The sequence below is a fragment of the Pogoniulus pusillus genome, chromosome 6 (genome assembly GCF_015220805.1).
Source record: "Pogoniulus pusillus isolate bPogPus1 chromosome 6, bPogPus1.pri, whole genome shotgun sequence".
NCBI classification, from domain to species: Eukaryota; Metazoa; Chordata; class Aves; order Piciformes; family Lybiidae; genus Pogoniulus; species Pogoniulus pusillus.
The window spans coordinates 40439367-40449366 of record NC_087269.1 but is presented as its reverse complement, the minus strand read 5'-3'; the positions used below and the strand labels follow the sequence as shown (position 1 = coordinate 40449366).

Here is a 10000-nt window from a genome sequence, read left to right as displayed (position 1 = left end):
TAACTGTTTACTCGACTGACTGCAGGGAGAGCTCTTGCTGCTGGTTGGGTAGATAATGCAGATTGCAGATGATGTGCAGATGATGTGCATTTTGATGAATATTTTCCCACTAGACTGCAACTGTTTCTATCTATTAATTTAGATCTAATGGGAAAAGTGTGTTCCTGAGTAGTTTTAAGGTAGGACTTTTTAAACAGTTAAGGCATCATGGATATGGTTTTCTGCTTAAGATCTGTCACTGAAATGAACTTTCAAGTGAAGGTAGCACTTGAGATTCCTTTCCTTCCATCATCTTCTATCTATCCTCAAAGAAATCACCACCTGAGCAAACTCAGTGCTTGTGTTTGCATCTGGCTGCTTCACTTCTGGTTAAGAAAGCACAGAATATCTACATCTTGTTGATCTTTAAGATTGTTTTTTTACCAGAGCTACCAAAGGGGATGGAGGTGACTATGGCAACTTTTGGTGCTAACAACATATCCGGAAAGCAGACACTGTTTCATGGTCCCCTGCAAAGGTGGGGCTGCATTCAGTTGCTGTTAGAGGCTTAAAACTGAACCTAGTCCATGCAGAGCTTCAGTAGTGTGTCCTGACAGGCATGACTAGCTAAGATAAGTGCTCAGCAAAATAAAAAATGAACGAATTAAAAACCTTAGACTGAGTTCCAGATATTTAGCTGCTGTGAGCTGGTGCAGTTCCACTGCACAGAGGGAAGCGCTGCAGATTTGAACCAGATGATGGTCTGGCTCTCGGTGCAGAGTCCTGGAATTCAGAACTGCTTCATAGAAATGTCTTAAACTGATTCCTTAGGTGCAGGTTTGCAAATTTGGCTGTTTGAAACTTCTCTTTAACATGTGAATGCAAATTTGCAGGAAACTGGAAGGAGAATCCATTTGTTTCTGCTGTCCTGGGGTTGTCTTTTGCTTTACCGTGAAGTAAAGACGCTCAAAAAGAATCGTGAGGATAGCAGGAGCTTCTCCCACTGGAATGAAATTGTGAAGTTACATTAATAACAACACCTTAACAGGAATATATACATTCAACACATCTTGTGAGGGAAACAAAAAACTGCATCCCAGCAATAAAGAACATAACGAGATAAAGCCAGCGTCTGCCTGGCCGAGAAACTTCTTCCTGCTTTGCTTTTTATCTTGAAGTGATAGGGTGACTGAGATAGACTTTGGAAATTACAGCTGCCATTGAGAGCCAAGCCAAGCCTCACTGTATTTCAGAAAATGAAAATGATGTAGCTCTGGAGGAGGGAGGGGCTGAATCCCCAGGGCATCTGTTTCCCATCAGTGTCCCACCATGCTTGCAGTCTGGCTTGGCACTCTAACATTTAACCTTCCCAGCATGAGGTAGACCATAGGGCAACAAGGCTGCAGAATAATGAAACAAGAGTGTACTGTGGTGCACAAAGCCTTTGTGAGGGGAGAAGTTGAAGGCATTAAACGATCAGGGTCTGGAGATATGAAAGTTCCAGATTTTTCTGAAAGGCCCCCATTAGCCTCACACAGAAGCAAGCGCGCGCCGCCGCTCAGCAGGCAGAGGCAAGGCCTTTCCCCATCTATCCAGGCCTTTTTTGCCCGCTGCTTTCAACTATTATAAAGATACAATTACCTTGGGAGATTGTGGCAGTTCAGTTGATTAGCACGGTGAATTAAAAGAATGAGTCACAAATGACATGTCCAGCTCTTCTCTACTAGTCCTTTGTATTCCCAGCGTACCTCACCCCTGTTGTAAGAAGGTCAAAAATTAGAGAGAGATAACAATTTTCAAGCAGCTAGCACTTAGGAGCAGAATTAACAATCATTCTGTATGTAATTGCCAGTTAATAGTAAATTGCCTTCTAGACTGTAAAATGCAATATAAACTGGTGGGCACCTAAAATTAAATTAATGAGGTATTTGCTGCATTTAAGAGTGAACAGTGCAAATTAATAACGGGGTGCAATACTTGGTTTAATATGTATCGAGCAGCGCGTCGTTTGCTTGTTTAATCATCATTTGTAAAGTGAAACATTCTCTAGTTGCCTGCATCAACTGAGTGGTTGGTGAGGGTTGCAGCCCCAGGTTTTTGCTGGTGAAGCCTTCTAGGTTTCCTTGATTAAATACCCGAGATTATTTTTTAATTAGAATATAAGCACCGCGGTGTTGTTTGATGAGGGCAAACGGTGAGTTGTGCTCTTGGAAATGAAATCATGTTGCAGATAAAATGGCACCTTTGGCCACGTATTCTAAGCTCCGTAGAGTCTGTTGGTTTACTTTAAGATGAGCAGCAGTCCTGTGTTTACATTTATTTGTGCCACTGAGTTACTGTTTTCTCTCGTGATGCGTTTTGCATAATGATTTCCCAGCAAAGAAAGGAAGTGGAGTTCCACACCTTGTGTATTAAACCAGTTTCAAAGAATGCTGTTTGGCACTGGGAACTTTTCGTGCTGGCTGCTTTCACCCTAATGTTTCAGCCTTGGGTTTGTTGGGTTTTTGTGGGGTTTTTATGATGACTTAGTTTGCTCAGCTATAGGAATGACCCAAATTGTCAGGAGAGAGCCGATCCTTTGCAGTAGGCTCTACCCAGTTGCTGCACAAGGTATTGGCATTCGATGGCGAACATGCCCAAAGCAGACGTGGAGAAAAGCATGAATGCTGAATGCATGGAACCATTCCCAGGTCTGCAATGCATTTGCTGGATGTGAGCATAAAAATGATTATTTTGCACAAAGACATGCATTCAATTTTAAGCTTATGAAACCATTACTCAAGCAGCAAACCGTTCACAGTTTGTCTTCCTTCTGATAGAGTATTTACATTGAAGAAGTACGGCCGGGTGCTGGGGCTGGCACAGCACCAAGGGGGGGAAGCCCTCCTTTTACAGAACCAGGGGAGGGGGAAGCCCTTCTTAGTCACAACATTGTCCAGATTTCTCAGTTGTTGGCTCAGTTTTGCCTGAGTACAGAGCCCTCCACTTTGGCTGGCTTCCCTCAGTTCACCCCCACCCAAAAGATCGTGTGTTCCTCAAGTATTTTCCAGATCTTTTGTGTGCATTCAAATGGGATTCTGTCAATGGCGCTGTTACACTGTTTAGAGTCAATAGCTCCCTTCCATCACAGCCAACACAAACTAGCTGTCTCATAGGTCAGTGCTCTTTAAACAAATTACTTGTATCCACAGAGCAAATGATTGTTAATTGCTTCCCACAAATCATACTATTTTTTATTATGCTAAACTACATGCGAGTGCCTTCATTAGATTTAAAGCACCTGATTATTTCATGTACCTATTCAGTTATTGCTCTTAAGGATGAAATCTGGTGACTGTAGAGTGCTAAAATATATAGAGAGAGTGGATGGAGGATTTTATTGCAAAGCTTTCCAAAAGAAAAAAAAAAGGGGAAAAAAAGTAGACTTACATTCATTTTAATGAAAGCCTCAGCATTTCTAATTCCTATATATTGCATTTCCTCTGTGAGGTTTGGTTTTTTGGTTGTTTGGTTTTATTTTTGTTTTGGTTTTGATTGTTTTTTTCCCCCTTCTTCTTCAAGTCCTGAAGCAACTTGCAGTCGCTGTTATTACAGTATTGGTTATTTATTGATCAGACCTTGTGTCAGGATCAGTTGTTAGCAAGCTGGAAAAAAAAATCCAGACGGAACAAATATTCCTGCCCTTGCTTCATGATGGGGTTTGCTAAGTCAGTCAAAGTTAGCTTTCAGGAGTCAAAAGTAGCAAGTGCCTCTGCTTAGGTGTTAAACTGTGAGTAAAGCATATTTTCCTTAAAGCCATGATGTCCAAGGGAAGGAGATTCCTTAAAAAGAAGTTTTTTTTGGCATGACATACATTTTTAATTAATAGGACGATGCTAAACATCCAGAAATGATTTAGTGGCATTGAATCAATAGCTTGTTGGATAATGTCTATTATATAATAGCTCTTTTTTAAACAGTAGCAATTCCAGGTTTATCAGGGTCATTGTTGTCCCCTTTCTTTTCTGTCTCAAAGGAGACCAGAAGAATGAGACATACCATTTGTGCTATTGCACAAGTAGACTATTTGTCCTAATCAGTGACACCCATTTACTAGAATTGCTTAAAATGAACTATACCTCATACAGAAATCGCACATTTAGAGTGTTCCATTCATCATCTGAAAATTGAGGGCCAGTAAACTTTTCTGTTCCTCCAGCGGGATCATAGACATGCATCAAAATGTTAAAAAATGATTGGTGAGAGAGAACTGTCACCCATTTATCAAGGAAAAGGAACATTATTTGCTAATTTCCCAACCAAGGCAGTGACAGGGTGCTTCGTCTTTAGACCCACGGTGACCAACATGGCCTTTTTGTTATTAGTACAAGTCAAGCGCTTTTTGGCTGTTGCTAACAAGACACATTTGTCTATCATCAGAGAGTGCTTTATTTTTTTCCAAGTAGCTGTGACCAAAGTCTGCTCCCGGTGCCATGAGTGGCTGCACCTCGCCAGCTCGTGGTAGCACTGAGTCACGGGCAGCACTGATAAATCACAAAGTTTCCGTGTCAAGGTGAAGGTATTGACTCTGCTGTGCCCAAACTGACAAAATGTAGTGCTGAAGCCATGGCAATTCATCTTAAAAAAAAAAAAAAAGAGGACAAAAGGGTCATCTTGGCTCCATGTAATAATCAGGAAAATTTGAGTGCTGAATAAGACCTTTACCTTCTTTTCTCTGAGAAGGGCGAAAAATGCTTTCATACCTTTTTTTCCTCCCCCCCTCCCCCCCTTCCCTCTGTGCTCTATAGTTAACCAGTCAAATCAGTTTCCTGGATATTAAAGTGTCTAATTCTATTTTTATTTCTATACATTCTGGTTTATTGCTATTTTTTTATTACTGGAGCCTGATTGCAACACTCAGCCTAAACTTCCTGAAGTTTCAAATCAAAGTGAAAAAAAAAAAAGGTAGAAGGAAAAGAAATAAGATATTTCACTGAAAACATACATCTTGCTCTCGTATTATGAAAGCAAGATAGCAAACAGAAATCTGGGTTGCATTGGAAGATATCCAGCTGAACGTCTGGTTTTGGCTGGTTCCTGCTCTGCTTGATACTTCCCTACACCAGTATCCCCATTACATTAATTTGTACCCTCATCAGAGTGCTGTTGAGCTGAAAAGAAAATTGCCCCCATGAAATCATGGCCCTTGTGTTGAGACTGACATCTAATAGAGATAAAGAAAGCACCCAGAAGCTCCAGATTAGTAAAAATCATGAGTTTATTGTGTTTTGGACCTTCCTGAGCAGGGCCCGTTGTGGCAAGACAAGGAAGGGTGGGTTAAATTCAAAGAGGGAGGTTCATGCTGGAGAGAAGGAAGAAATATTTGACACTGAGGGTAGCGAGTCACAGCTGATCCTAGTTGCCCAGAGGGGTGGTAGATGTCTAATCCTTGAAACCACTGCAGGTCAGGTTGTTTGGGGCTCTGAGCAACCTGCTCTAGTTGCAGATGTCCCTGGTGACTGCAGAGGGGTTGGAATAGAAGATTTTAAAAGTCCCTTCCCACCCAAGCCAGTTTGTGCTTCTATGATTCTGTGCTGCTGTGTATTACAGTGCTATTACTATGGTTAAAAAGTTTTGTAGTGCTGTCAGGTCCAGCCTGTCAATACTGGGAAGTGTATGTCTTATGGACACATTTCTTTGGTCAAGTGAGTTTCACACAATCACAACATGATGGGAGTTACAAGGGACCTCTGGAGATCATCCAGTCCAACCTCACTGTTAAAGTAGAATCATCTACAGCAGGATGCCCAGGATCATAGTGTCCAAATGGCTTTGGAATCTCTCCTGAGAAGGAGACTCCACAATCTCTCTGGACAGCCTGGTGCTGTGCCCCAGCACCCTTATAGCAGAGAAGTTTCTCATCATGTCTGTAACAATGGCTGGGTTAAAGACACAGGTGTGAGCCTGAAACCTCATGTACAATTTTGATATCATTATCAGAACTGTAGTGGACTTAATCTGCTGAGGGAAAAGACTCAGAAGGTGTTCCAAAAATATTTTGATGTCCACTGTTACTTTACAATGATTCCTAAAGCATTATCCATGATGTATCTTCCTAACAAAACCAAATGTTTCTAAATAGTTCTTTAAACCAATTCCATATGCATGTGGAAGGTGTTTGGCACTGAGGGACATGGTTTAGCAATGAACTTGGTAGTGTTGGGTTAAAAAGGTTGAACTCTATGATCTTAAAGGTCTTCTGCAGCCTAAAAGATTCTATGATTCCATTTCAATGAGAGTTGTTAGTCAATGTAGCTGTTACTCACCGGCTGAATACAAATTAATGGAGAGGACTATTGGTCTTTACAGCCACAAACTTTCCCTAAATCCATGTGAAGTGGATGATAGGATGAGAAAATCTTCCTGGTACATCTGGAGTTCTTCACCTGATATATGTTGAAGGTCTGTTGATGCCAGTGCAGGTTGGAATAGAACATGCTCCTTGTTCTCAGTGTCCATTGGTGTAGATATAGAATCATAGAATCATAGAATCAACCAGGTTGGAAGAGACCTCCAAGATCATCCAGTCCAACCTAGCACCCAGCCCTAGCCAATCAACTAGACCATGGCACTAAGTGCCTCATCCAGTCTTTTCTTGAAGACCCCCAGGGACGGTGCCTCCACCACCTCCCTGGGCAGCCCATTCCAATGCCAATCACTCTCTCTGTGAAGAACTTCTTCCTAATATCCAGCCTATACCTACCCTGGCACAACTTGAGACTGTGTCCCCTTGTTCTATTGCTGGTTGCCTGGCAGAAGAGACCACCCCCCACCTGGCTACAATGCCCCTTCAGGTAGTTGTAGACAGTAATAAGATCACCCCTGAGCCTCCTCTTCTCCAGGCTAAACAGGCCCAGCTCCCTCAACCTGTGTTTGTGGAGGAAGTTGGTGGAGGTTGCAGCCATCTATCCATGCTTCCTCAATTCTTTTTCTTCTTCTTCTTCTTCTTTTTTTTTTTTTTAAATCCTGGTCTTTTATAAGCTTCAAAGTTGCAGTTTAGGGCTGAAGAGTTTTATCTTTTTAATTACACAATTTCCAACATATGCAAATATTAAGAGGGGAAAGAAAGGAATTAGGAGACAATCCTGAGAACACCCACTCAGATATGGAAGTGCCCTATGGCTCCTCAGAGCTCTTGTTTTCCCCCTGTTAGTCACCTGAGTAAAACATCCTCTGTGCTTAATAATTTGATGGTTTTTTTATAGACTCATGGAATTGAATCAGTTTTCCAACATACTATATGGAGGGTTTTGTGGTTTTGTTTGTTTGTTTGTTTTTAATTTAAGGTAATTTTGTATTGAAGGTTTTTTTTTTTTCATCTGAAGCTTTTTCTTTGTTCTTGTTTTGTTTTTTACTTGAGATATATTTTTATTATTTGAGGGTTTGGGTTTTTTTTTTTTTTCCTTTAATTTGAGGTACTTTTCTCAACATCCACTGGAAATGCAGAGAGTTCAAAACACAGAGTAAGGTCTACTTTGGGTTAAATTTATTCTACAAGAGAGAAATAATGTTGTAAAATCTGTGTTAGGTGATATTAAGGGTTCAATTATAAAACCTATTTGCCTAAATATTACACTAAAATATTACAGTATTATATTCTTCTGCTGGGTGATGGCTGCCAAAAATAAATGGGAGAGAAGTTGTGTAGAATGCCTGCTCTTACAGATGTTTGCAGAAGCATCATTGATTTCATTTGGTGCTGAGGTGGATAAATACCTTTGAAGAGCTAAGCCAGTGAAGACAGGCAAATGATCCCATTTTCCATTTGCTGTGATCAAGACTCATTTCCAGCAGAGTCCCTGAAATTCTTGTGCTTCAGAACAAAGGTAGTACTTGCTCATGCACCCTTCTGCATGCTAGGTTAGAAGGGAGCCCAATGGTCATCACCTTTCAGGGGTAGTTGAAATGATCTGGCCCAGCACCCTGTCAAGCTGAGTCTTAAACCTGACCAATGTAGGAGAATCCACTAGTTCCTCTGGAAAGTAATTCTAACATCCAACTGTTCTCATGGGGTAACATTTTATTCTGGAATCCAACGTGAATTTCCTCAGGAGTAACTTGTACACATCACCTCTTGTCTTTCCCATGGGACTCCTTGTGAAAAGGGAGTCTCCATCATCCTGCTAGCCTCGCTTTGTGTACTGGCACGTGGTAATAAGGTATCTCCTAAGCCTTCCCTTCTCAAGGCTGAATAAGTCCAGTTCTATCAACCTTTTGTCATATAGCAGATATAAAGAGCATGGAGGGCTCCTGTTGCAGCTGAGGTCTGTCAGACACTTGGGAAGGGGTGGATGCAGCACCTTATAAACCAGCTATGGGGCACCAGGCTGGTGCATTCATCCAGGAGGAATTTCTGGACTCACAGGCTTAACTAGCAGAATTCTCTGAAGAGTGTGTGTGGGAGGTGGAAGGAGGTGGATCCATGTAGATTCATCCATAAGAAGGAGATATTTATTCAACTGTGAGGTCTAGGTGAGGAATAATTTCCTAAATAATACTGCAAGGAGAAAAGTAGATGCAAGCCCAGTTTACTTTAGTCAGATATTGTATATCAAGAATTAATGAAATACCTGGGAGTATTAAATAGTTGAAATCTCATGTTTGGCTGTTTTGATGTAGTATCTCTATAGTCAAACACCTTACCAAATCAGTAAGCCTTGTTTTTTCTTGAGCAAAATAGTTTTCAGTTAGTCATTGTGTTCATAAAAGGCTGTGGTTTATTCTGGTTCCATATATATCTTAAACTGTGGTACTTGGCATGACTGGAGCATTTATGATTTGATCTCATACAGATTTCTTTCCCCTCTTGCTGTGAAATACTCCCAAGTCTCTCCTTTTCAATGCTCTATGCATCCACTAAGATTTGGCTTCTTGCTGGTGGGTTTCTGAATTTCTCATGATCTGTTCCTTTGTGTTTAAATCATGGTAAATGTGCAGATATTTCATGTGTCAGATCATTCCCAGATTGAAATGTTTGATGTGGTCTGATAAGGTAACATAGTTACCCAAGTAAATGGGGGTGGCTTGACTTGAAGTAATTTCCATTCTCTACTTCATAATTTGCCTGGACTCAAAGACCTTAGAGGTCTTTTCCAATATTAACGATTCTACTATTTTATATCTTTTCCTAATCCATTGTCACTGACACTAAATAGCTGCAACAGCAGCAGCAGCAGCAGCATCCCAATTCTTCAGTCCTTCAATAGTTTTTCTCCACAGAACTTGAAACCAGCCTCCTACAGAGTTGAGCTTTCCCCAGTGGAGAAGTGTCAGTAGGGTCAGCATGGAAGCCCATCCTCTTTCAGTTTTCACAACTGCCATGGGTGCCCACATTTGCTAAAACTGCCCCAACCAACACACTGCCTTTTTACTGGGGCTGTCACCTTGCTTCACAGGGACTTCTTTTACTTTCTCTTGTTATTTTTTTTTCATTCTTGTTTTTCCTTGCTTTCTCCATGTCCCCTCTCCTTCATTTGTTCATTCATTCATTTAAAATAAAACTCTAGCTGTTATGGTGGTTATGACTTTTTTGGCAAACCTAAGAGCCTGGAACACAACTGTTCTCAGTAAAAGTGGAAATGTAGGTGTCCCTGTAGAGCCCATGATCATGATGCTATTACTGCTTCCCTTGTGACTGAGCACCACCTACCAAAAGGTGTGCCCGGGCACCAAACCCAGTGGAGGAGGCCAACTGGCTCTGGGAATGGTGAATGAAAGAACTTGGTGGGGTGGGGAAAGGCACAGGGTGGTGGCAAGTTTGGAGGTCTCACAAGAGTCTTCCTTCCCATCATGAGCTTCTTTGCAGTCTCCTGACACCCATTCTGCAGTGAGGGTATACTAACCCTGATGAGCTTCAACCCACAAGGGTGTTAGAATTGGTTGTCTTGAAGATTAGGGGACAGAGTATTAGATGTACTATTTATCTAAACATTAATTTACTACCTATTTATGGAAGAGGCATGTTCTTTGGTAATTATCTGGC

The 10000-nt window shown here is 41.3% G+C and overlaps 1 protein-coding gene across 2 annotated transcripts in view; it reads left to right on the top strand.

Annotated features, from left to right (window-relative positions):
- EBF3 (EBF transcription factor 3) overlaps positions 1–10000 on the top strand; it is a 152205-nt gene that overhangs the window by 110755 nt on the left and 31450 nt on the right. The window lies entirely within an intron of this gene.